General features: G+C 45.1%; 1 non-coding gene across 1 annotated transcript; it reads left to right on the forward strand.

Moving 5' to 3' along the window:
* The first annotated feature begins 23,137 nt into the window (after positions 1-23,137).
* TRNAM-CAU (transfer RNA methionine (anticodon CAU)) lies at positions 23,138-23,209 on the forward strand. Its single transcript has one exon. It is a non-coding gene; the product is annotated as a tRNA-Met (tRNA).
* The last annotated feature ends 2,713 nt before the right edge of the window (positions 23,210-25,922 follow it).

Genomic DNA, 25,922 nt, shown 5'->3' on the forward strand with positions numbered 1-25,922 from the left:
GCCCGCTTCTTCCGGTTTACCATCGGACACACTCTTGCCAACTTACATGGGGCAGAAAACACAACGTTCACATCGTACCTGGCTGCAACCTTTTTAACATTGTGCGATAGCTTATGGATATAAGGAATTACGGCAACACGTTTCCTTTCCCTGGGCTCTCTCCTTCCCTCTCCTAGCTTCATTTTCTGTAGTAAGGCTTCGCACAGGCCTGCTATGAGGAAAGGTGAGTAGCCAGCTAAAAGAAGGCGTTCAACCTGGTTATCAAAGCTGTAATCAGCCATGTGCTCGCAACTTTTTGTTAGTGACGCATGAAGTGCGCTAGTTGCGACTGCCCGCTTGACAAGTTTGGAATGCGCACTGTCGAAGGGGAGTAAACCTTTCTTCGATCTAACGTTGTACGACCAGCACACTCGCTCACCACTAAAAACCAGCAACAGATCTAAAAACTGGATCCTGTTCTCTTTTGGCATTTCCCACGTGAAGTTCATTCACCAGAATAGTCCTTGAACACTCCGACGATGTCCTTGACGGCTTGTGGCATGTCAATAGCAGCACCACTGTCTAACACGATGAGGAAATCGTCCACGTAACGATAGATCTTGACGATGTGCTTGTCATGTAAACGTTCTTGAACTGCCCTGTCCATGGTGGACAAGAAAATGTCCGAGAGCACCGGGGCGACGGAGGAACCAATACTGACTCCCGATTTTTGTATCAGGAGCTGGTCTTTGTACGACACTACTGTGGATTGCAGGTAAAACTGAAGTAGGGTGATGAACCTGTCTTGACCTATTCCGGTTGCATTCTGAAAGCTGACGGCTCCGATCTCGTCTATTCTTTGGATAACAGCTGTGAAAAGTCCTTCATGGGGAATGGAGTAAAAAAGGTCGTCTACGTCAATTGAAAAGGTCGTAGCAGCATCTTGCAATCCTTGGCGTAGGTCCTCAAAAACTTCCACAGAGCTGCGTACTTGAAACGGATCAGCTCCAGTCAAACGGTTCAAGCTGTCACGAAGGAAATCTCCAAGGTGTTCCTTCCAGGTGCCTTTTTCCGAAACTATAGTTCGTAGCGGACAATCAGGCTTGTGAGTCTTGCCTGAGAAGAACATTTCAAGGCATCCACTTTTTGCTTTTTCCACTTTTTTCGCTACTGTTTCCAAATGACATTCTTTTAAAATGTGTTGTGAATCTGTTGTGAATCTGTTTATTAAGCATGAACCTACTAGCCCACACCAGAATCCTCTGTCCCTTTACAGTACCATTTCTAACAGCCCCTGGAACACAAACAAGTATAGATGAACAGGTTGACATACTAAGACATTTCTTTGACGTTTCAAGCTCTTCACACTACACAGTCATTCTTAAAACACAAAAACACAACTGAAAAGCAGAAACTTCCAACGCCTGGCAGTACGAACGAAACATACAATGCATTATTTACAAATCAGGAGATCCAAAACGTACTGTCCTCGGGTAAACAGACAGCACCTGGCCCGGATGATGTACATTATAAAATGCTTGCCGACCTGTCCGAAGCTGCTTTAGGGGCACTTTTGCAATTTTTCAACAAGATATGGGTGTCCGGAAAGATGCTGGAGGCGTGGAAAAAAGCAGTTATCGTACCGTTCTTAGAACCCGGAAAGCCGCCCACCTCCCCTAATAGTTACAGGCCCATAGCTCTTACAAGTTGTATAGCAAAATCCTTTGAAAGTGTGCTCAACGTTAGGCTAATGTTCATTCTGGAATCACGTGAACTCCTTGGCATCCACCAGTGCGGATTTAAAAAAGGATGTTCGACAACTGACCATCTCGTCCGCTTAGAAAACACAGTCCGAGAGGCGCTCATACACCAACAACACTGTATGGCATGGAGAAAGCTTACGATACCACGTGGGGATATGGGATTCTACGCGACTTAGCAGATCTTGGAATCCGGGGTAGGATGTTGAACTGCCTGATGGATTTCCTGTCAGACCGGTCTTTTCAGGTGCGCCTGGGTGCAACCCTTTCGAAGAGCTTTGTCCAGGAAAATGGGGTACCGCAGGGCTTTATCCTAAGTACTACTCTTTTTGTCGTGAAAATGAATTCCATAGCGAAAATAATTCCCAACTTCATTATGTATTCCGTGTATGTCGACGACCTTCAGATTGCTTGCACGTCCTCCAGCCTGTTAACCTGTTAGAGGCAGGTACAACTCACATTAAACAAGCTAGCAATCTGGGCAGACAAAAATGGGTTCAAGTTCTCGCCACAGAAAAGAGTGGCTGTTGCTTTGTCGATTAAAAGAGGCTTGCAGATCAATCCGAACTTACACCTAAATGGAGCAACACTACCGGTAAAACAAAAACACAACTTTTTAAGAATAACATTTGATAAAAAAACTTACATTTCTGCCGGACATAAACAACTTGAAAGTAAAGGCCTCCCGTGCAATTAATATCCTTAAGGTACTCACAAGGAAACGCTGGGGATCTGACAGAGCATGCCTACTTCATATCTACCGTTCTCTTGTGCGCTCATGTCTAGATTATGGGAGTATAGTTTACGGCTTAGCAAGGCCTTCATATCTAAAAAGATTAGATCCAGTTCATAATCTAGGTGTCCGCCCCTCTCCTGGAGCATAAAGAACGTCTCCGGTAATGAGCCTTCATGTTGAAGCAAATGAGCCATCACTAGAAGATAGAAGAGAAGCACTTACATGTTCATACATTCTTAGAATTAGGTTACGAACAAAACACGTGTGTTATTCAATCGTCACAACATGCCCTTCTTGAATATTTACAAATAAGCCCCAAGCAACCAGGCCTTTGCTAATGCGGTTTGAGGAGATCTGCCGAGAACTTGACTTATCAGAAACATTACCAAATGTTGCAGAACGTTGCGACGCATTTGGCCCTTGGTACAGTTTTCCGTCAGTGTGTGATATAAGTCTTACACAGTTCAACAAGAGACAAACTCCAACAAAACACATAATACAAGAGTTCCTTACACTAAAGGAAAAATATGATAGCTACACCGAGTTCTACACAGACAGATCGAAAACTGCAGGTTATGTTGGAAGTGCAGTAGTGGAAGCGAACTGGGAAAAAATAGTAAGGCTTCCTCAGTGTGCATCAGTTTTTGCAGCCGAGTGTTATGCTGTGCTTCTTGCTACGGAGAAAATAATAATCAAGGACATCGAAAACAGTATTGTCTACACAGACTCCCTCAGTGTACTGAAAGCACTACAGTCCAGAAATGCAGTCATGCCATCACTAGGTGCTGTCATACATAACATAACAACGATCGTAACACAAGAGCATAACATAAAATTATGTTCGGTTCCAAGCCATGTTGGAATTGATGGTAACGAGAGAGCAGACGCATGCGCTGCTCAAGCCCACAACAAGGAAATACAGAAAAAAAGCATGCCACATAATGATTGTATGAAGCTAGTTCAGAGCAGACTGAGAAACAAAGGGCAGAGCATATGGAATACTCAGATAAATAACAAGCTACACTTAATAAAAGCAATATTAGGAGAATGGAAATCATGCACCATCAGTAACGCTTTTTTGAAGTTATTTTATGTCGTTTACGTATTGGACAGACACACCTTACCCACAACTTTCTAGTAACAAAAGAAGACAAACCTACCTGTGAAAAATGCGGAGATGAACTCACAGCAACTCACATCTTAATCTCATGCAGAGAACTTGAAACACTCAGAAACAAGTTTTTTACCCCGTTTTACAACCAACACATCCCTTTTCATCCGTCATTGATTTTAGGTGAAGAAGCTCTTATTTTATTTTATTTATTCATACTGTTAACCCTCTGCATGAGGGTCATTACAGGGAGGGAAACATATACAGACACAAGTGCAATTCTCTTCGCTAAAAAAAGAAGCACTCAAATGCACAGAATTACAGATTTGCACAGCAATCTTCCAGGAACGCGTTCACACCTATCACAAATTTGTCTACATCTGTTTGGTCCACAACGTCACTTGGTAGTTGATTCCAAATTTCTACAGCATCGGGAAAAAAGGAGTAGCGATAGACATCAGTACGTGTAATAATAGGTTGTAATACCTTACTGTGATTTTTCCGAGGGCAACGCTTCAGGGGAGGTGCAACATAGTGATGTTTATTAACTTTGACTTTATCATTCATTATCAGAAAAAAAGTTTCAATTTCTGCTTTAGTCTTCTTACTTCTAGTGATTCTAGCTGACACTCTTTTAGCATTGCTGTGACTGAATCAGTGCGGCGGTATTTAGAGCATATAAAACGTGCTGACATCCTTTGCAATCTTTCCTGTTTCCGTTTTAAACCCTTTTGATGAGGACTCCACACTGCACTTGCGTACTCTATTATTGGCCGCACGAACGTCTTGTACGCAATCAATTTAATTTCTCTAGTCGCATTCGGCAACTTCCTCCTCAGGAAACAGACCTTCTGGTAGGCTTTTAAATAGACATTTTCAATATGGGTGCGCCAGTCAAAATTATTTGTTAACGTCACTCCCAAGTACTTGAGACACTTTACTTGATCTAAGGAATTTTCACCGATATTGTATCGAAACATCATAACATTCTGCTTCCTTGTTACTTGCATGTAATTAGATTTTTGGTAGTTTATTTCCATACCCCATTTCAGGCACCACGAGTTTAACGACTGAAGACATCTATTTATGTTCATCTGATCTGCCGGGGAAGCCACAGGAGAGTAAATTAAACAATCATCGGCAAAAAGTTTCATTCTGACAGGCGATTCGACGATAGCAGAAATATCATTTATATACAATAAAAACAAAAGCGGACCTAAAACGGAGCCCTGTGGCACCCCCGACAGAACTTCACGCCTATTCGATACTGCACTTTCTATTTTGACGACTTGACAGCGGTTACTTAGATAGGCCTGAATCCATAGTACTATATTTTCAGCGATTCCTAATCTGCGTAGTTTAAAAAGAAGCTTATGGTGCGGAACTTTATCGAAAGCCTTCGAGAAGTCTACACAGACCACATCTACCTGCTGACGTTCATCTATAGCCTTGCAAAAGTCGTTCACTGTTTCAATTAACTGCGTCACTGTCGAAAGGCCGGTCCGAAAACCATGCTGAAATGGACACAATAGGTCATTTATTTCCAAAAAATGAAGGATGTGTTTAGCTATTATGTGTTCAAAAACCTTGCAACATACGGAAGTGAGTGAAACTGGCCTGTAGTTTTTTACAAGAAGTCGATTACCGCCTTTAAATACCGGAACTACTATTGCGCTGCGCCAGTCACGAGGTAAAGAATGATCCCGCAATGACTTTTCAAATAAAATTTGCAAATAATATGATAACCACTCAGCATACCGTTTAAGGAATTCCGTCGGTATTTCATCGGGACCGCTCGATTTCTTCGGGTCCAGAGACAGCAGCTGCTGACAGATGCCCTCCCTATTGATGCGAATCTCGTGCATTGAGTATGGCAACGTGTAAATTGTTGTATGATCACTCTCAATGTCATTATCATCCCTACTGAAGACCGACTGGAAGAAATCATTAAACAGATTTGCAATATTGGTTTTATCAGTCACCTCATCGTTCCCATCCATTACCTGTGTGATTGCGTTCTTTTTCGCTGAAAAATATCGCCAGAACTTTTGTGGTGAGCTTGTGAGAAAATTAGTCAGTGTTGTATTGAAGAAAGTTTTTTTCGAATCCAATAACACTGTTTTGAGCTTCTTTTTGATGTTTGAAAGTTCTGTCGCTCTATTTTTTTGCTTTCGTAGCCTTTTTACCTTGCGCTTTAACTGAATGATCTCTCTAGTGATCCAAGGATTGAGCTGCTTCGATTTCTTTGAGCGAGTGGGAACAAACTTATCAATGCAATATTTTAGAGTGCCCTTAAAACGTTGCCACAATTCCTCGACACTTTCATGGTGTGATGATGTTGCAAACTGATTCAAGTTTTCTTCTAAGACGTCTAAGATAGACGTATCGTCTGCCCGGCTGTAGTCTTTGACCCGTATTAAAACATGCGATTTTTTGCGCACTTGTGTGTTCAACCGCACATTCAAACAGATCATCTTGTGGTCAGATAAACCCGGCTTGACAGATATAGTGTGGTCTGCCACTTTAGGGGATAAGAAAACCAAGTCCAACAATGACTGGGACCTTGATGTAACCCTTGTAAAATCCTTTACTATTTGCTTAAGGTTATGAGTAAACATAATTTCCATTACTTTATTCGCACTGCTTATTTCTACATTACCTGTTGACAAAGTTTCCCAATTAATATGTGGCAAATTGAAGTCGCCAGCCATTATCAGTCTGGTGTTCTTATTTACATGAGAGTTAAGGAACAAAAGCAATTCATCCAAAAATTCAGGAGATGTAGAAGGCGGCCTGTACACAACACCTACTAAATGTACAAGGTTCCCACAAGAAACCTTGCACCACACCATTTCAGAAAGGCTGCAGTTAAGAGCGACTGCAGATACTGTGCTTTTCATAACAATAGCCACCCCCCCTCCTTTAGAATTTCTATCCCATCTAAAAACATGGTAGCCTGGTGGGAAAATGCTATCGTTACTAATTCCCTCATGTAACCAGGTCTCGGTTATTAACAATAAGTCAAGCGTTTTTAACATTTTAAAAGAAGCCAATGTACTTGAAAAACTCTGAATTCCTACCCCGTGCTTTACAATTTATTGACACACCTCAGCCACCCTCAGGCCGAGGTCACTATTCCATCGGTTGGGGACCTCGAGATCCTTGCACAGCCAAGGATGGCTGCCGAGGTTGACGACCCTTTTTAAAGCTTTTACCATAAGTCACTCCTAAAATTTTGCCTTATATTTTTACTAGGTTTCAGGCATAAACTTTTTAGGCCCTTTACACCACCGTTCATTTAGACTTTTGTATAACATCTAAAAAAACAATTTTCATACCCTGAGCTTGGCGCATGATAGCCTTAGTCGCTTATGCGCCATTAAACTCAACTCAACTCAACATAGTCATTACGTCAGCAGACAAAGGTGTTAGCGCATTCATCCTGCCAGAGAAAAAATACTGAAAGGCTGTCATCAGGAAACTCAACAACACTCCCCTTTATATCAAATTAAATTCTGAATCCGCTTTAAGGTTGAAATCCCACTTTAAGGTTGTGCGAAGTAAGTCTGAAGAAATTGGGATACTTATTATCCAGAGAAACAATAACGCAATCAGACTACAACTTCTTAAATCCATCAAAAAAAAACAAGCAGGACTCTTCTGAATAGTTCCTAAATTTCATAACGTTTCCTCAGAAGACTTGTTTACAGCAGATATCCTAGGGAGACCTATTGTTTCGAATAGTGGCAGTGTTGAAAAGTAGAAACAGAAATTCACCAGAAAACAACCACCCCATTTCGCTAACCTGCATTTGCTGTAAATTACATCTTCGAAATACGTAGCGCGAAAAACAAGACACAGACAAGGTGAATGCAGGACACGAGCGCTTCTCACGACTCAATTTTTATTGGGAAGGATATCAGAATATATACCATAGATATGGAAGCGGGGAAGGAAGAAGGAAATGCAAAATAACAACTAAAAAAAAAAGAACAAGACGAGGAGATAAAAGGCCGGCGATGAAAGCAAGTACATAGCAACATAAAACACGTGCAGTGTTACTTAACAACCGATATAAGGTACACAATCTCACTTTTTGTCAAGGCGATGGATGCGTCACTAACACACTTTTCCCCCCATTCGCGATATGGAACGCTTCAATAATCTCTCTCGTACGTTGATAATGTGCTTTGTCAAGTACTACAGTCTTATCAAAAAGGGGGCGACATTTACATTCTCTGCAATGCTTTGGTAAATTTTCAAGAGCTGTTGGCGTTCAAGAATTTCAGTGTTCGAACAGCCGGACATTTAGACAGCGCCCGGTCTGCCCTACATAATATTTTTCACACGACAGAGGAATCTTGTAAATCACCTCTTTTCTACATGGCACAAACCTAGATTTGTAATTAACATGGCAACGATGATCACTTTTTAATCCCTCTGCTTTCGCTCTAACCACTGCACACAATCCAGATAACTTCACGGGAGCTGAGATTACTGTGCCCAGCTCGTAGCGATTGGCAACATTTCGTAACCCATGTGAAAAACGATGTACATAGGGCAAAACGACAGGCTTCTTTTTCGCGTCGAATAACATAGCCCTCTTGGCATCCTTGCCCTTGAGCCACAACAGGAGTTTTTCACAACTAGTGCTAATCAACGAAAGAGGATAACCGGACTTAGTCAATCTATTGACTTGTTCATGAAAACCCCAGGTCAAGCCGAGGGCGATATCTCTGCTTGAAGAGATGGCGATGGATCGCCAAGCGAAAGCTGTCAAGGGCGCAAAAGTGTCGCATTTGGACATTTTTTTCTCAGTCTAAACACATAAGCCTGACTTTCCATCCAGGGCGATCGTGTCTGAAGCGGGTTCATGGCAACATGCCATCTCAGGCTTCTTGCTGAGGAGCCTTTCGGTGTTAAGAATTGATGACCGGTTCCTAGTACCTAATTCGGAGAAGATCGTCCAGCACCTACAGACGTCCGACACGAGGGGCTCCGGGCTTTCAGCATTGATGTGGAGAATCTTTACTATGATATACCCCACGATGCTCTTTTGCAAAGTGTTCCGACGTACATCTGCGACTGCAATGATGAGGCGCGGTTCATCAATCATAGTGGCATGCCCGTGGATTCCTTTTTGGAATTGGTATCATTCTACCTGAAGTCCACATTTGTGGGTTGGAAAGGGTCGTTTTTCCTGCAAAAATCAGGGATCTGTATCGGTTCTCGGGTAGCTCCGGTTCTGTCAAACATTTTCCTTAGCCATATCGATAAAATAATTGAGAGGAATCTAGACGGCCTATCATTGAACATTTTTCGGTATGTTGATGACTATTTGGTTCTTCTTCCCTGTGATTGTTTCAATCACTCTGTAGTTGACGTTTTAATGGTTTTTAAGACATGCGGTCAAGGTTTGAGTTTAACTTTCGAATTGCCTAATGAAAACTCTCTTCAATTTCTTGACTTATCGCTTCATTTTGGCAATAAGCATCTTTGCTGGGCCTACCATCCTAGGCCTTCTAAACCTCTACTTCATTTTCACTCTGGGCATTCTAAAGTTGTAAAAAATGCAATTGTCTCCTCATGCCTACGCTCTGCTTTACTTAAGTCTTGCCATGATAAAATAGCCACAAGTTTTCATGACAAGTCAATAGATTGACTGAGTCCGGTTATCCTCTTTCGTTGATTAGCACTAGTTGTGAAAAACTCCTCTTGTGGCTCAAGGGCAAGGATGCCAAGAGGGCTATGTTATTCGACGCGAAAAAGAAACCTGTCGTTTTGCCCTATGTACATCGTTTTTCACATGGGTTACGAAATGTTGCCAATCGCTACGAGGTGGGCACAGTAATCTCAGCTCCCGTGAAGTTATCTGGATTGTGATAAGTGGTTAGAGCGAAAGCAGAGGGATTAAAAAGTGATCATCGTTGCCATGTTAATCACAAATCTAGGTTTGTGCCATGTAGAAAAGAGGTGATTTACAAGATTCCTCTGTCGTGTGAAAAATATTATGTAGGGCAGACCGGGCGCTGTCTAAATGTCCGGCTGTTCGAACACAGAAATTCTTTAACGCCAACAGCTCTTGAAAATTTACCGAAGCATTGCAGAGAATGTAAATGTCGCCCCCTTTTCGATAAGACTGTAGTACTTGACAAAGCACATTATCAACGTACGAGAGAGACTATTGAAGCATTCCATATCGCGAATGGGGGGGAAAAGTGTGTTAGTGACGCATCCATCGCCTTGACAAAAAGTGAGATTGTGTACCTTGAATCGGTTGTTAAGTAACACTGCACGTGTTTTATGTTGCTATGTACTTGCTTCCATCGCCGGCCTTTTATCTCCTCGTCTTGTTCTTTTTTTTAGTTGTTATTTTGTATTTCCTTCTTCCTTCGCCGCTTCCATATCTATTGTATATATTCTGATATCCTTCCCAATAAAAATTCAGTCGTGAGAAGCGCTCGTGTCCTGTCTTCACCTTGTCTGTGTCTTCTTTTTCGCGCTACTTATTTCGAAGATGCAATTGCTCCGACTAGCCCAGTTTAGCTTACTTGTGCTCTAAATTACTCGAGCATGTTATCGCTTCCCATATTTACTGCCATCTGGAACTTAATTCTTTCTTTTTTCCTAATCAGCACGGCTTCCGGAAAGGTTTTTCTTGTGACACCCAGCTGCTAGAATCTACGACTGACTTGATTTCAACATGGATGCTAACCTTCAAACTGACTGTATCTTTTTAGATTTTACTAAAGCCTTCGACCGTGTTGCATATTCCCGCTTGTTCTCAAAATTGTCTGCTCTGTGCCTAGATTCTTTAACACTGTCATGGCTACGTAACTTTCTTTCATTTCGCCAGCAGTTCACTACAGTTAGCAATTTCACTTCCCCACTCAGTGATGTAGAGTGTGGCGTACCCCAAGGCAGTGTTCTTGGCCCCTTATTTTTTTTAATATACATTAACGACTTGCCCACAGACATATCTTCTTCTATACGACTCTTTGCTGACGACTGCATAATTTACCGGCCCATTAATTCTATGCATGATCACCTTGCCCTGCAAACTGACCTGAACTTAATTTAAAATTGGTGTAGTAAATGGCAAATGATCCTCAACTCATCTAAATGCAAGGTTAACTCTCACCCGCAAGCGTACTAATTCTAATTTCTCGTACTCCATTGAAGGTACCGCAATGTCTCGGGCATCATCTTATAAGTATCTAGGTATTCTCCTCACGGATAATCTTTCATGGGCCACACACATTCAATCCATCTGTGCCAAAGCTTCAAGATCACTTGGTTACCTGCGCCGGAACTTGCGAAATGCCCCTAATAACGTGAGAAAAGTCGCTTACTTAACAATCGTGCGTCCTCAACTAGAATTTTCTTCACCTACGTGGTCCCCTTATCAAAATTACCTGATCAACATGCTTGAATCCGTACAAAATAGAGCCGCTCGTTTCATCACACAAAAGTACCAACCCCAATCCAGTATCACTAAGATTAAACTTGATATCTCCCTCGAACCATTACATATTCGTCGCTCCATTGCTGTTTTTTGCTTACTTCATAAATATCGTCACAGCACCAGGCCATCTCCCTTGCCCCTCGAAGAGCCTTCACGCATTTCACGCCGCCTACATAATCAGTATAGCATTCAACGCATTTACGGAAGAACCCTAGCATTCAATTCATCTGCACTTCCACGTGCCATTATTCTTTGGAATGATCTTCCCAACTCTATCGCATCTATCGGCAACCACCAATCATTTCAAGACCAGCTGCACAAACATTTTCTTTAACGACATTGTGTCTTGTTTCAGGTTGTTCTGTGTCCTTGGTTCCCTTTTCTTCTCGTTCGTATTTTACAAAGTTTTGGTTTCTTGTGCAATTTCAACCATTTGTATTTTTTTCATGGCTACTGGTTTTTCTTTTGGTGTGTATTGGGCCCATGCGATGCATTCTTGCTACTATTTTAATTTTTGTTGCTCGCGGTGATGTATGTCTTGTAGTTACGTTTTGCCCTGTATATTTATTGTATATTTATAATTGTGTTTAATCTTCGCCTTGTATCACGCGTTGTTTTTAATTTATGCTTCCTATTTGCTTAATCTATTGTTTTTGCCCCCCTTACTCAATGCCCTTCTGGGCCCTGTAAGGTATTTTGAATAAATAAATGAATAAAAGTAACACGTCTACAGAGAACTCAACTTTTCTGAAGTACTATCTTGCGTACAATCCCCCCCCCCCCCCCCCCCCACCTCCTTCCTTCCTTTTTCCAGGATACGCGGCACTTTATACGAACACTACGGTCTCTAATGACAGTTCATGAGATTCAGGCAGAAGTAAATTTCTGGTTATCCGTGCTGCCTACCTGACTCGTTTCACATAAACTTGAGTCGAATGTTAGCAAAAGAAAATCTCTGTTTTTCAGAGCATAAAAGAAAAACCTCGAAACTGATCTCGCACTGTCATTTGGAGGTAAAAGTCTTGCTTCACAATGCGCAATGAAGTTCTTTGGTGCCATTTTTGAGAAACACATGTTATGGACAGACCCCACAGATTACATCTGCAACAAGATAGTTCGTTCTGTTGGTACTTTTACTAAATTTCAAACACTTCTTGCAATCAGCCTAAAATTTCGGATACAAATTTGTTTATTTCACTACCACTTGTACTACAATTTACTCATTGGCTGTGGTTCACACTGGCCCGGGCAAGCATGCATGAATATTTCATGGAGAAGCTCTGCCCAGTACCTCTAATAATGGACAGTGTTTTAGGTTCCTCAGCCTGCTGTAGTCAACGGAGACAAGCAATGAGAATTTTGTTTGCGCATTTTCAGCCAATCAATCAATTTTATTTTTACCAAGAAAGAAAAGATATTTGATGAAAACGGGGGACCGGAGAAAAAGCTGCACATTAGCAGCTTAACATGGCTCCAGCCACTCAAGCAACAATGACAGGATTGCAGTGGTGTAAAATTGCACTCTAAAACTGGGCACAGCACATGAAAATTTACGCGGAAATCGGCAGTACATGAAAACATCTAGTGCTGACTTAATTGATGCTGTAATGTAATGGACTATGAGAATTTTACTTTGCATATGTATCTTCATAGATTGTTCATGTAGTGAACTTTGTTAGCTCATATGTCGAACTCTGCACTTGATTATTCATATGTAACATTTTTACTCGCCGGTACACCACAAAACGCATTTATCTGGTGAACCTTATCTTCTCCCGTTTTGTTTTATTTTACCTTTTCCGCATCGCTCTCCTTCCGCCTTTATCTCCCAAAATCCCTTCCCCACGCAGAGTAGCATACCAGCGATTTTTAAATGCCGGCTAAACTCTCTATCTTTTCATTACAGGGCTTCTCGCTCTCTCTCTCTCTCTCTCTCTCATGGCGGTCATGTGCAGCACAGGACGGTGGGGCGTCGCGGTGGCAGGTAGGAGGCTGTGTAGAATAACGACGCGAGGTTTCCGGTAGCCGGCAACAAGAAAGCGCATCGGCGTTGGGGTGCTTTCGACCCGCCATGGAGATGATGTCGAAAGCCAGAAAGAACTTTGTAGACAAAATACACAATTGCCGAGGCGTCCAGTTAAATAATATTGGGTAGACAACCAACACAATGCGCCCTGATCTCTTAAGAACGTGAAGTGGCGACTTAGAGGTAGGGGTAGAATTCATGAAGTGCCCAAGCGACGACGAGACGTTCACGCTCTGTGCGGGTGTAATGTGGTTGCGCTGGTGTCAGGGTGCGGCTCGCAAACGCATTTTGAAATCTAAATACTAACAAAGACAAACATTCGTTCCGTCCTCATACTTGTCCACTTAGCAGGATCATCAATTAAAGTCTGATAAAATGAATATCGGGAAGTTGTATTTAAAATGTCATTATTTTTAGTGACGAGAAATGATTGGAATGATTGGCATCGTTGGATGCTTCTTTTTAGAGAGGCTAGTCACATTATATCTGATGTCTGGCATAGCGTTTGGTTGGCCTTCTCTGCGTGCTTTTTTCTCTTGTCAGTTTCTTGTGAGCGTATTTTTTGTACTTACTTGCCTGCGATATGGTTGTTGTACTATGAAGCCTGCTAGTGGTGCAGTGCTGGACAATAAAGAATTTTATATTTGGGAAGATACCATGTACTGGGCGAGGGGCTCTGGGATCGATAACCAGCACCTCCATCAAGTGTACATTGGCAAATCAAACAATTTGTGTACACCGCCACAATCAATACTAAAATGTTTACTAAAAATAAGCGTTGCTGAGAGCGAGCGCTAGCTTCGTATTCGTTCAGTTGTTCCTCTTCCTTTTGCTCTACCCTCTCGCGCTTCAATCATCCCCAACTAATTTTTTATAATATAAATGAGTTGTGGCGAAAATACACGTCGCCGAAAACTAGGGAGGGAGCAAACCCTAAACAATAGCCGCCGGACAGTCTAGAAAGTAGGCAATATCGCGCAAAGTAGCCAGGGACACCTTGCTTCCGTGAATATGACATGTGTGCATTTACCGATATAGCGTTTTTACGCACTTTGCCGCCTGCCACAGTCGAATGCCTACTTGGATTGAGTTCTCGGTATTGTGCGTAATAGCGGGGAGACCATTGCTCGCGGGAACAATCTGGTTAGGCAATGGCATCTTATTAGCACTCCACCTGACATCGTCCTTCTTGTATCAAGCGCCCTAGCGCGGCTGAAGTATAGATTCTACCTGTAATGGCAGACGCTGGGATACATTTTGCGCTCCTTTATTATTAGGCTGAGCACAAAAGTCGTGGTTTCGCACCGACTCCCGGCGTCTACGCTCGCTCCCGGCGGGCGCCTGCGATGACAACGCTTTCATTGCGAATAGCAGCTGCTTTGTCCTGCGACGTAGCGTAGTAATTTTTGACCAGGCTTGTAAATATCAGTGAGCTAATGTAGTGCGCAAGGATAATGCCCTAAGAAAGGGAAAAACAAGGAACTAGCATGCAGCTGAGTCGCATTTACACCACGGAGTCATTTATTCACAAGTAGCCGAGATCAGATTCCGGCCACACCTTCCGCGTTTCTACGAGTAAACAGGAAAATTGAACAGGCAAGGTCTCTGGGCTATCCGGTGTCACTTCGCGTTAAAGAACCCCAGATAGCCAACTTTAATACCGAGCTCTTGGCTACGGCTTTGCCACATGCCACGTCGCGAATTAGAACGTTAAATGCTACATTTTTTTTTTTATTATTCGTGAAGTCTGCCTTGAGGCATAAGTTGAGAAAAGGGGAATAGAATACCATACCGCCGCCGCGGTGGCTCAGTGGCTATGGTGCTCGGCTGCTGACCCAAAAGACGCGGGTTCGATCCCGGCCGCGGCGGCTGGAATTTCTTTGGAGGAGAAATTCTAGAGGCCCGTGTACTGTGCGATGTCAGTGCACGTTAAAGAACCCCAGGTGGTCGAAATTTCCGGAGCCCTCCACTACGGCGTCTCTCATAGCCTTAGTCGCTTTGGGACGTTAAACCCCATAAACCAAACCAGAATACCATACCGGACCATACCCCACCATTCTACAAATATTGTAATTCTTCAATGATACCCTGCTTCTTTGTACATGCCTCCGTACTACACATATGATTCAGTTCTACATAATTAGTGCTATGCTTGTCCTTCCTCATGCGTTTCTCTTTCTTAGCGGTGTAATACCTCCGTTATCTGCACGCATGGCAGTCAGCTCAGCTTCGATTTCAATGCAGTTGTTTTAATTCACAACTTAGCAAGGCGGCGATGACGTTCGCCAGAGCAAGAGTTTCCTGCAGAGATAGCCAAGGTGGAGAAATACCTCACGATTCACAATATCTTATACGTATAATATTTTTATATAAATCGATGCTTCCCTCAAAGATCAAAATCTAGCATCGTAAGCGCAATTTGAAAAATCATTAATGCGGAAACCTTTGCCGCGCAATTCTATCCTACAGGCAAAGATGAAACTTCCGTTCTATCGGATTTTATGTGCGCGTTACTTGCCACTCAGGTGTCGAGTCAGACAAGTACAAGCAACAAAGGAGCCGATTTGCACCCTTCCCTGGCAGTAGAAAAATGCGTACTGTTTTACACCTTTGCTGCTCGCATGGATTTCTCTCGTTGTATCTGCACCCGTCTGCAGCAGGTTACCCTTTCATGTTTACCCAACATGCTGAATGCCGCATACCAGGAATGGTCTGCCATGTAGTAAAGTGACCGCATAATTTTTGCACATCCTCTATACTCATGAATCACCTTCACACCTGCACTCGCAGAATTTTCGCAACTGCACACTTGCATGACTGCATCCATGTATTGTATCCAATCGAGAATCATTTAACATCGCCAGCAGAATACAAATACACTGTTTCAAGCGAAATTGTAGGGGTTGCGCTACTGACTAGCTATACTGTGACTGGGCACCACTTGAGGCACTGCTGCAAACCCGCTTTTTTCTTCCGTGCTGTTATCTCTGTTCCCTGCCTCCTGTCCTACTGACGCTTAGAATACCTCGTTTCAGTTTTCGTTTTTAAAGGAAAGCTGAGAAGCGTTCTTGAGAATTACAAGTGGTCCTTGGATTTCAATACATTGCCACGGAGCCGCCGCGATGGCTCAGTGGTTATGGTGCTCGGCTCCTGACCCGAAAGACGCGGGTTCGATCCCGGCCGCGGCGGTTGAATATCTTTGGAGGAGAAACTCTAGAGGCCCGTGTGCTGTGCGATGTCAGTGCACGTTAAAGAACCCCAGGTGGTCGAAATTTCGGGAGCCCTCCACTACGGCGTCTCTCATACCCTTAGTCGCTTTGGGACGTTAAACCCCATAAACCAACCATAAACCAATACATTGCCAGGTATCATTGTAGTGTCCGTTCGTTCGTGCTCAAGGCCGCGGGAAAGGGGTGTTATCATTTTTGTTTGTGATGCGAGAAGCGACCGAACTAATCTCCATTGGTCACAGCCATGGAGAGCTGCATCTACGTTCTTCTAGATTACTGTAGATGATCTTGACCGATTATCTCGAAGTTTCCTTGCTGGCTTTAAATTCACCGATACCGCGAGCGGCCAGCATTCGTAGTTCGACGACTGACGAGCACGTTTGTTGCTTACGCCGCCGCCCAGTGATTCAATGCTTTTGCGGGCGCAAGTCAGCCCAAATAAAGAACTTCGTTTCCAAGTCTTGTTGGTGTCTTCCTGACCGCTGGACTGCCGTCACTACAACGTGACATCTGGTGGAGGTGCTGGGTAGCCTTCCATGTTCCGGACACCCCATACAAGTCGTGAAGCCATCCCTCTGAGTCATTCATTGCAGGTCCTGAGTCCAGTCCACCGCGCAAGCCGACGTCTGCTAGGGGACGCACCTGAGTTCGGGATTCTGCCAGACCCTACCCGGAAGCGAAAGCCAGTAGCAACGTCCACCATGAGCTTGCCCCAGACAACGACTCCAATCATTCTGCAGCAGCCCCGGGTGCCACCAACCTTCGACGCTTCGCCTTGCGCCGATCCCGAAAAATGGCTGGAACAGTTCGGCCTTGTGGCTGTCTTTACCAAATGGGATGATGCTATGAAATTTAGGTACCTCTTCTTCTTCCTGGAGGAACCAGCAAGAGTGTGGTTTGAAAATGAGGAAGCCAGCCTTGCGAACTGAGAAATCTTCAAGGAGCGACTTGTCAAGACTTTCACAAACGTCGTGAGAACGGAGAGAGCCCAGCAGCTGCTACAGTCTCGCATACAACACCGAAACGAGACCGTTGCAGTGTGCACTGAGGAAATGAAGCGTCTCTTCCGGCGTGCCGACGCGAGCATGAAGGAAGAAGAGAAGGTGAAGTTGCTTATGCGAGGAGTTAAAGAGCAACTCTTTGCCGGCCTCGTACGGAACCCACCGAAAATCGTCGCGGAATTCGTAGAAGAGGCATCCACCATCGAAATAACTCTTTATGCCCGAGCCCGCCAGTATGGCCGCCAGCAGCGCGTTTTCTCAGCGAACTGCCTGGACACCACTGACAACGATAACCTGCGGGTGGTTTTCCATAAAGTTGTCCGAGAGGAGTTCCGACGATTGCTGCCAACGGGAACGCAGCCGCTGCTTTCATCGCTCACAGACGTCATCCGGGACGAGGTTCAACAGGCCTTCGATGTGACGCCCACAACTACGCAGAATCTGCAGCCTCTAGCCATGATTACGCCCCAGCTGTGCGCCGTCCTGCCCCTCGACGACAGGACCCAAGCCCATATCGCCCTCAGCCAGCTGCGTTGGACCGCCGCCCTCCCGCCCCAACCCGCCCGTCCTACAAGCGTCGCACTAAGCCGAGGAAGTGCGACGAGTGGAGAACTCCCGACCAGCGCCGCCCACTATGCTTCCACTGTGGCGAAGCCGGCCACATTCTCCGGTGCTGCCCATACAGAAGAATGGGCATCCGAGGGTTCTCTTACGGCGCCCCACGACCCCGACAGGCGAGCGACCAGCCGCAATCGAGGAGCTTTTGCGTCGGGAAGTATACTCATCGCCGAGCCGCCTATCACGTTCCCCGTAGCCATCGTCATCGCCCTTTGTATCTCCTAGCCGAGGCTACGCAGTGCGTCTACGCTCCCCCAGCCCCCGAAGGTTGAACTGAATAAAGCAGCCTGTGGAGGTGAGGTTGCTTCTGAGCGCAAGAACAAAGATCCTCCATCGGCGAAAACGCAAGACCATGCCTCAACTACGACGACAACACCGACGACGACGACCACGCGGCCAGACTTGAAGCTTTTACCACCGCCCAGAGAGGTAACGTCGGAGTACGCCCACTGTAGCCTCACTGCTCGACGAAGCCGAGATCGGATACCGAAGACAACGTACAATACGAGAACGCGAACAATTGACCTTGACGCTATGGTCGACGGTCACGCGGTTACTGCCTTTGTCGACACGGGAGCTGACTATTCTGTCATGAACTGCCCACTCGCTGTACGACTCAGGAAAATAACAACAACTTGGGATGACCCGCTGATCCGCATCGCAGGACGTTGCACCGCGACAGTTACTGTAAATGGGAGAACCTATGCTACAGCCTTCCTGATCCTACAGCAATGCTCGCGAGGCGTGATTTTCGGGATGGACTTCCTGAATGAACATCGGGCGATCATCGACCTTCGATCTAAGTCGATCAAGCTTTCTACGGACAAAGCCATGCCTGTTGCGACGAGGGCGACTGATCACGTTGCCTTAAAGCTCCTCGACGAAGCATTGAGTGTGCCGCCCCGATCAAGTGTCCTCGCCTGCATAGGTACTGAAGGCATCGAAACTGCCGAAGGAGTCGTCAAGGGGACAACCCAGTTACTCCTGGATCGAGGACTCGGCGTCGAAAGAGAAGTCGCCCAAATCCGAAATGGCCAGCCCAGGTGTTGCTAACCAACTTCACCGAAGAATACCGGCATCTAAACAAAGGTACGACGATTGCTTTTCTCGACGAGCTGGCGAACAACCAGTAGAACCATCTGACCAAGGCCATCAACCCACGTTTGATATCAACCCAGCATTAACCCGGAGCAGACAAGACCAAATACTGAGTCTTCTTCAAAGGCATAGCGACTGCTTCTCATCAGCATCGAATGTGCGACGATTCGGGCTTGCCGAGCACCGCATTGTCACAGACGAACACGCCCGACCACTGCGACAGAACCCCTACCGCGTATCGCCGCTAGAACGTCAAGGTATCCTCAAGCAAGTTGAGGAAATGTTTCGTGACGACGTCATCCAGCCATTGAGGAGCCCCTGGGCAGCACCAGTCGTCCTAGTGAAAAAGAAAGACGGCACCCTTCGCTTTTGCGCCGATTACCGCCGCCTAAACAGCATTATGAAGAAGGATGTCTACCCCCTCCTTCGTGTCAACCACACAATGTATCAGCTGTGCAACGCTAAGTACTTCTCATCGATGACCTGAAGAGCGGCTACTGGCAAATTGAAGTCGACGAAAGGGATCGCGACAAGACTGCGTTCATCACACCAGACGGCCTCTTAGAGTTCAAGGTGATGCTATTTGGCCTCTGCTCTGCCCCAGCGATGTTCCAGCGAGTAATGGGTACGGTGCTCGCAGGCCTGAAGTGGCAAATTTGTCTAGTCTACTTAGATGACGTTGTTGCCTTCTCCTCAAGCTTTGAAGACCACTTCAGAAATCTTTGGATAGTGCTGCAAACAGTCAAGTCTTCAGGCCTAACACTGAAACGAGAGAAATGCCACTTCGACTAAGAGGAGCTGCTGTACCTTGGTTACGTCATAAGCAAGGATGGAGTTCGCCCAGACACTCAGAAGACGGCTGCGATCGCAGAGTTTCCACAGACTAACTACAAGAAAGCTATATGCAGATTCCTTGGATTCTGCGCTGATTACCGTCGATTCGTCAAGAAATTTTCGCGCATCGCTGAACCTTTGACCCAACTTTCCAAGGCTGACGTGCCTTTTAATAGGAAACGCCGCAAGTGGCAGCTTTCAAAGAGCTGAAGCGCCGCTCACAGTTCCCTCCTGTGCTCGGACACTTTGATGAAAACGCCGAAACCGAAATTCATACCAATGCGAGGCGTGTGGGCTTAGGAGTGGTCCTCGTTCAGAAAAATCGTATAGAGGAAAAGTTACCGCGTACGCTAGGCGTTCACTGTCGAAAGCCAAGACTACAAGACCCGACCACTGAGAAAGAATGTCTCGGCATTATTTGGGCCACGTCGAAATTTCGCCACTACCTGTACGAACGACCATTCAAGGTTGTGAGTGATCAGCATGCTCTGTGCTGGCTAGCCAATTTGAAAGATCCCTCCGGCCTCCTTGCTCGTGGGAGCCTGCGCCTTCAAGAATTCGACATAACTGTAGTCTACAAATCTGGCCGCAAGCACTCCGATGCAGACTGCTTGTCACGAGCCGCCGTCGACGGAACACCGGAAGAGGAAGACGGCGACGCTTTCTTAGGACCGGTAAGCGCCAGCAGTTTCGCGCAGCAGCAGCGCTCGGATCCTGAGTTGCAAAGCCTAGTTGATTATCTGAAAGGCAAGACCGCATCGCATCCCCGAGGGTTCAAGCGCCAACTGTCGTCCTTCGTCTGTCACAATAATATCCTCCTGAAGAACTTCGCGCCCAACAGGACAGTGGATCTTCTTGTCGTAGCCAAAAATCTCAGGCAAAAAATTATTCAGGTATGTCATGGTGAGCCGACTGCAGGGCATGTCGGGATTTCTGGCCCGTTGCACCGCATCCAGGAGAAGTACTATAGGCCGCGGCTAGCTGCCGACGTTTCCCATTGCGTGAAAACATGCCGTGAGTGTCAGCGACCACAACTCCTCCGACTAGACCAGCCGGACTCCTGGGCCCCATACCACCTCCAACTAAGCCTTTTCAGCAAACAGGGATGGACCTCCTTGGCCCCTTTCCGACTTCATCATCAGGTAACAAGTGGATCATCGTGGCCACCAAATACATGACCCGCTACGCCGAAGCAAAAGCGTCGCCTAGTGCTATCGCAACAGAAGTCGCAAAATTTTTCGTCGAACAAATTCTCCTGCGACACGGCGCCCCCGAACACTTCATTCTATGTTGAAAGAACAAAATAGGATTATTAGTATAGAAAACAGGAGGGCCCAAAGCCTGTATATGCAGAGCCTTTGCGAAAAAGTCAGAAGGAACCCAAAAGAGGTATGGAAATATATAAAAAGCAAAAAATGCACCAAAAGTAATATTCCCGATGTTATAGATGGTATAAACTATGCTACAAAGCCTGAAAAGAAGGCACAGTTCTTTAATTTGTACTTTCACTCGGTGTTCTCACAACCGACCGATACGATACTGGAAGTACCAGAATTCTCCAGTTTTACGTGAATGAACGACATAACCTTCACGGAACACGGTGTAACATTACTACTACAGAAGATCAAGGTAACCTCGGCCCCTGGCCCAGATCAAATTTCCAATCACGTCTTAAAAAACTGTGCGCCTTCGGTCTCGCCTTACTTGACAACTAAGCAAACAAGGGAATGGGAATGAGGGGCTCGTTATAAACATGAATGAAGCCAACAGCCACAGACACCAAGGGGCACAGGGGATATTTAATCGATTTATTTATTTTGTGGTGTTTATCAATTTAGAATATTAGTGAATATGTTATCGCTTAAAGCTAATTGATTAGAAAAGCAGAAGAAAAAACAACCACTGCCGCCGGTGGGATCCGAACCCACGACCTCCGAATTACGCGTCCGGAGCTCTACCGCTGAGCTACGGCGACGGCTGTCAAATCTTCTGCTTTCGGGGGTATTTATGTTTACAAGTAACCTAACCTTGAGAGTGTTCATCAGCGCCACCCACGTTCATAAGCGGCGGACGTAGAACGTCCTGAGTTACCGCAGGTGTGACGTAGAACGCCATTGAACGGAGAGGGTGGAAGCTGTGTGAGAACCCTCTTATGCTTCCTATGGCATCAAGACTGCCAGAACCGAGGCCCTCGCTAAGCAATTAAGCAAACAAGGGAAGGGGAATGAGGGGCTCGTTATAAACATGAAAGAAGCCAACAGCCACAGACACCAAGGGGCACAGGGGATATTTAATCGATTTATTTATTTTGTGGTGTTTATCAATTTAGAATATTAGTGAATATGTTATCGCTTAAAGCTAATTGATTAGAAAAGCAGAAGAAAAAACAACCACTGCCGCCGGTGGGATCCGAACCCACGACCTCCAATTACGCGTCCGGTGCTCTACCTCTGAGCTACGGCGACGGCTGTCAAATCTTCTGCTTTCGGGGGTATTTATGTTTACAAGTAACCTAACCTTGAGAGTGTTCATCAGCGCCACCCACGTTCATAAGCGGCGGACGTAGAACGTCCTGAGTTACCGCAGGTGTGACGTAGAACGCCATCGAACGGAGAGGGTGGAAGCTGTGTGAGAACCCTCTTATGCTTCCTATGGCATCAAGACTGCCAGAACCGAGGCCCTCGCTAAGCAATTAAGCAAACAAGGGAAGGGGAATGAGGGGCTCGTTATAAACATGAAAGAAGCCAACAGCCACAGACACCAAGGGGCACAGGGGATATTTAATCGATTTATTTATTTTGTGGTGTTTATCAATTTAGAATATTAGTGAATATGTTATCGCTTAAAGCTAATTGATTAGAAAAGCAGAAGAAAAAACAACCACTGCCGCCGGTGGGATCCGAACCCACGACCTCCGAATTACGCGTCCGGTGCTCTACCTCTGAGCTACGGCGACGGCTGTCAAATCTTCTGCTTTCGGGGGTATTTATGTTTACAAGTAACCTAACCTTGAGAGTGTTCATCAGCGCCACCCACGTTCATAAGCGGCGGACGTAGAACGTCCTGAGTTACCGCAGGTGTGACGTAGAACGCCATCGAACGGAGAGGGTGGAAGCTGTGTGATGGCGTTCTCCGTTCGATGGCGTTCTACGTCACACCTGCGGTAACTCAGGACGTTCTACGTCCGCCGCTTATGAACGTGGGTGGCGCTGATGAACACTCTCAAGGTTAGGTTACTTGTAAACATAAATACCCCCGAAAGCAGAAGATTTGACAGCCGTCGCCGTAGCTCAGAGGTAGAGCACCGGACGCATAATTCGGAGGTCGTGGGTTCGGATCCCACCGGCGGCAGTGGTTGTTTTTTCTTCTGCTTTTCTAATCAATTAGCTTTAAGCGATAACATATTCACTAATATTCTAAATTGATAAACACCACAAAATAAATAAATCGATTAAATATCCCCTGTGCCCCTTGGTGTCTGTGGCTGTTGGCTTCTTTCATGTTTATAACGAGCCCCTCATTCCCCTTCCCTTGTTTGCTTAATTGCTTAGCGAGGGCCTCGGTTCTGGCAGCCTTGATGCCATAGGAAGCATAAGAGGGTTCTCACACAGCTTCCACCCTCTCCGTTCGATGGCGTTCTACGTCACACCTGCGGTAACTCAGGACGTTCTACGTCCGCCGCTTATGAACGTGGGTGGCGCTGATGAACACTCTCAAGGTTAGGTTACTTGTAAACATAAATACCCCCGAAAGCAGAAGATTTGACAGCCGTCGCCGTAGCTCAGAGGTAGAGCACCGGACGCGTAATTCGGAGGTCGTGGGTTCGGATCCCACCGGCGGCAGTGGTTGTTTTTTCTTCTGCTTTTCTAATCAATTAACTTTAAGCGATAACATATTCACTAATATTCTAAATTGATAAACACCACAAAATAAATAAATCGATTAAATATCCCCTGTGCCCCTTGGTGTCTGTGGCTGTTGGCTTCTTTCATCTTTCTTACTTGACAACGTTATTCACAAAGTCGCTTGAACATGGTGAACTACCGCTTTATTGGAAGCGGGCAAACGTAGTTCCCACACACAAAACTGGAAGTACAGCTAACACCAGCAATTACAGGCCTATCTCCCTAACAAGCGTTATCTGTAAAACTTTTGAACATATAATCTATACCAACCTAATTGATCATCTTCAAAGCAATCACCTTTTTTGCAGAACACAACATGGATTCCGGTCTGGTTTTTCATGTGACACAGAACTGATAGAATTTAACCACGATATTGCTGTATCATTAAACTGTGGTAATCAAGTGGATTGCATATTTTTACACTATAAAAAAGCCTTCGATTCTGTGTCACATAGTCTCTTAATACAGAAGCTTTCTGCCCTTAAACTACCAAATGCATTGCTGGCATGGCTCACTGCGTATCTGTGCGAACGAAAACAGTGTGTAGTGCTGGATGGAGTGAATTCATCCGAAGCACCAGTGTTATCTGGTGTCCCGCAAGGCTCGCTTTTAGGACCGCTTCTGTTTTTGATATATATCAATGATCTGCCAGCACATGTGACAAGTTCATTAAGATTGTATGCAGACGAATGTTGTGTCTACCGCAGTATCCTCTGTGAAAAAGATTCGGAACTGCTGCAAAATGATCTTGATTACATTTTTTCCTAGTGTCTGGATTGGAATATGGCCCTCAATCTATCGAAATGGAACACAATCGAAACCCCAAATAAAAGGAATCTTAAAACCAATAGCAATTTCTTGGGTGGGGTAGGCGTGACTGCAGTTACAATATGCTAATATTTGGGAGCTATGTTTGCAAGCGACCTTCCATGGAATACCCATTTCCGATACTTATCATCTAAAGCCAGCCGCGCACTTAATTTTATTCGAAGAAATTTCTGGCAAGCCCCCCTTGAACTTAAAGAAATTTTATACTTGACCAATGTGCGTCCAGTAATAGAATATGGCGTTTCTGCTTAGGATCGAAAATCTAAACCACTGCTAACCATCAGAGTAAGCTGTAAATCTTTCATTTGCAGCTTTATGGCTCCGATTAGGTGTATTCGAGTGAATATTTGCTCCCAAGTTCAAATAAGCTCTACGTTGGAGGTTTCCGTTACATACACAGGATGAACGCAATCCTTGCTCAGAACTGCTGATGATTTCGTCCCCGCACTGCCATCTGTCTGCCCGCCGTCCAAGTCAGCTTACTTGCTGCAGCAGCTTCTCCGGATACCCTGTGGTTTCTGATTCGATACGACAATCTGGACCATTTATCTTCGCCTAGAAAGATTCCGTGAAAGCTCTGGAGCGATGCTTTCTTTTCTAGCCTTACGGCTGCAGTAAAGTTAAGGCTGATCAGTAATAACTCCCTAATTGCAATGAGCTCTAGCTTGAGTCATTCCCTAAATACTTTGGTCATTTCATTTGTTCTTGGTTAGAAGCAATGCAGTCCCGAAATTTGCATTTGTTTACGTGAATTTAAAAACAGACCCAAAATTTTATACCCTAAGAAGCTGCTTTTGCACGATTAAGAGTACCTTTCTGAGGCGTACTAGACCAGGTCACGCATCTGTTATCTATAAAGTACAGGTACAAACACCTTGTGCGGAATTGCTATTCGAAGGTGTGTGCGTTTTTATTTTTTTTTACTGCGGCTTTTTAACTGAAGAACAAAGTTTCCCGGATGATAAGGGTATTTTCGTCACCAATCTGGTCTTCATACCCGGTGTTTCAAGTAACCTGTTTTGCAATGTTTAAAAATGGGCTTTTTGAGGTATAACAACGCTTTTTTTGTGATAGCTTTGTCAACGGTTTAGCGTATTAGAATACAACTAAGGTGTGCAAAGCAATAGGCTAGGTTAATATTGTTAGGAAGAAGAAGAGGGCAGTGGCGCGGGACGGAGCGCTCGCGCTAGGCCCCACAGCCATGAAATCATATTATCATCTGTCATCATGTCGTCCTTTTTCTAGGCTTGCCACCTCGTATGCACCCTGGCCAATCCTCCGCCGTGGGTATGTGCCATTCAGCCTGAGGACATCATCATCATCATCAAAAA

The sequence above is a fragment of the Amblyomma mixtum genome, chromosome 4 (assembly GCF_055824585.1).
Source record: "Amblyomma mixtum isolate Tamu chromosome 4, ASM5582458v1, whole genome shotgun sequence".
NCBI classification, from domain to species: Eukaryota; Metazoa; Arthropoda; class Arachnida; order Ixodida; family Ixodidae; genus Amblyomma; species Amblyomma mixtum.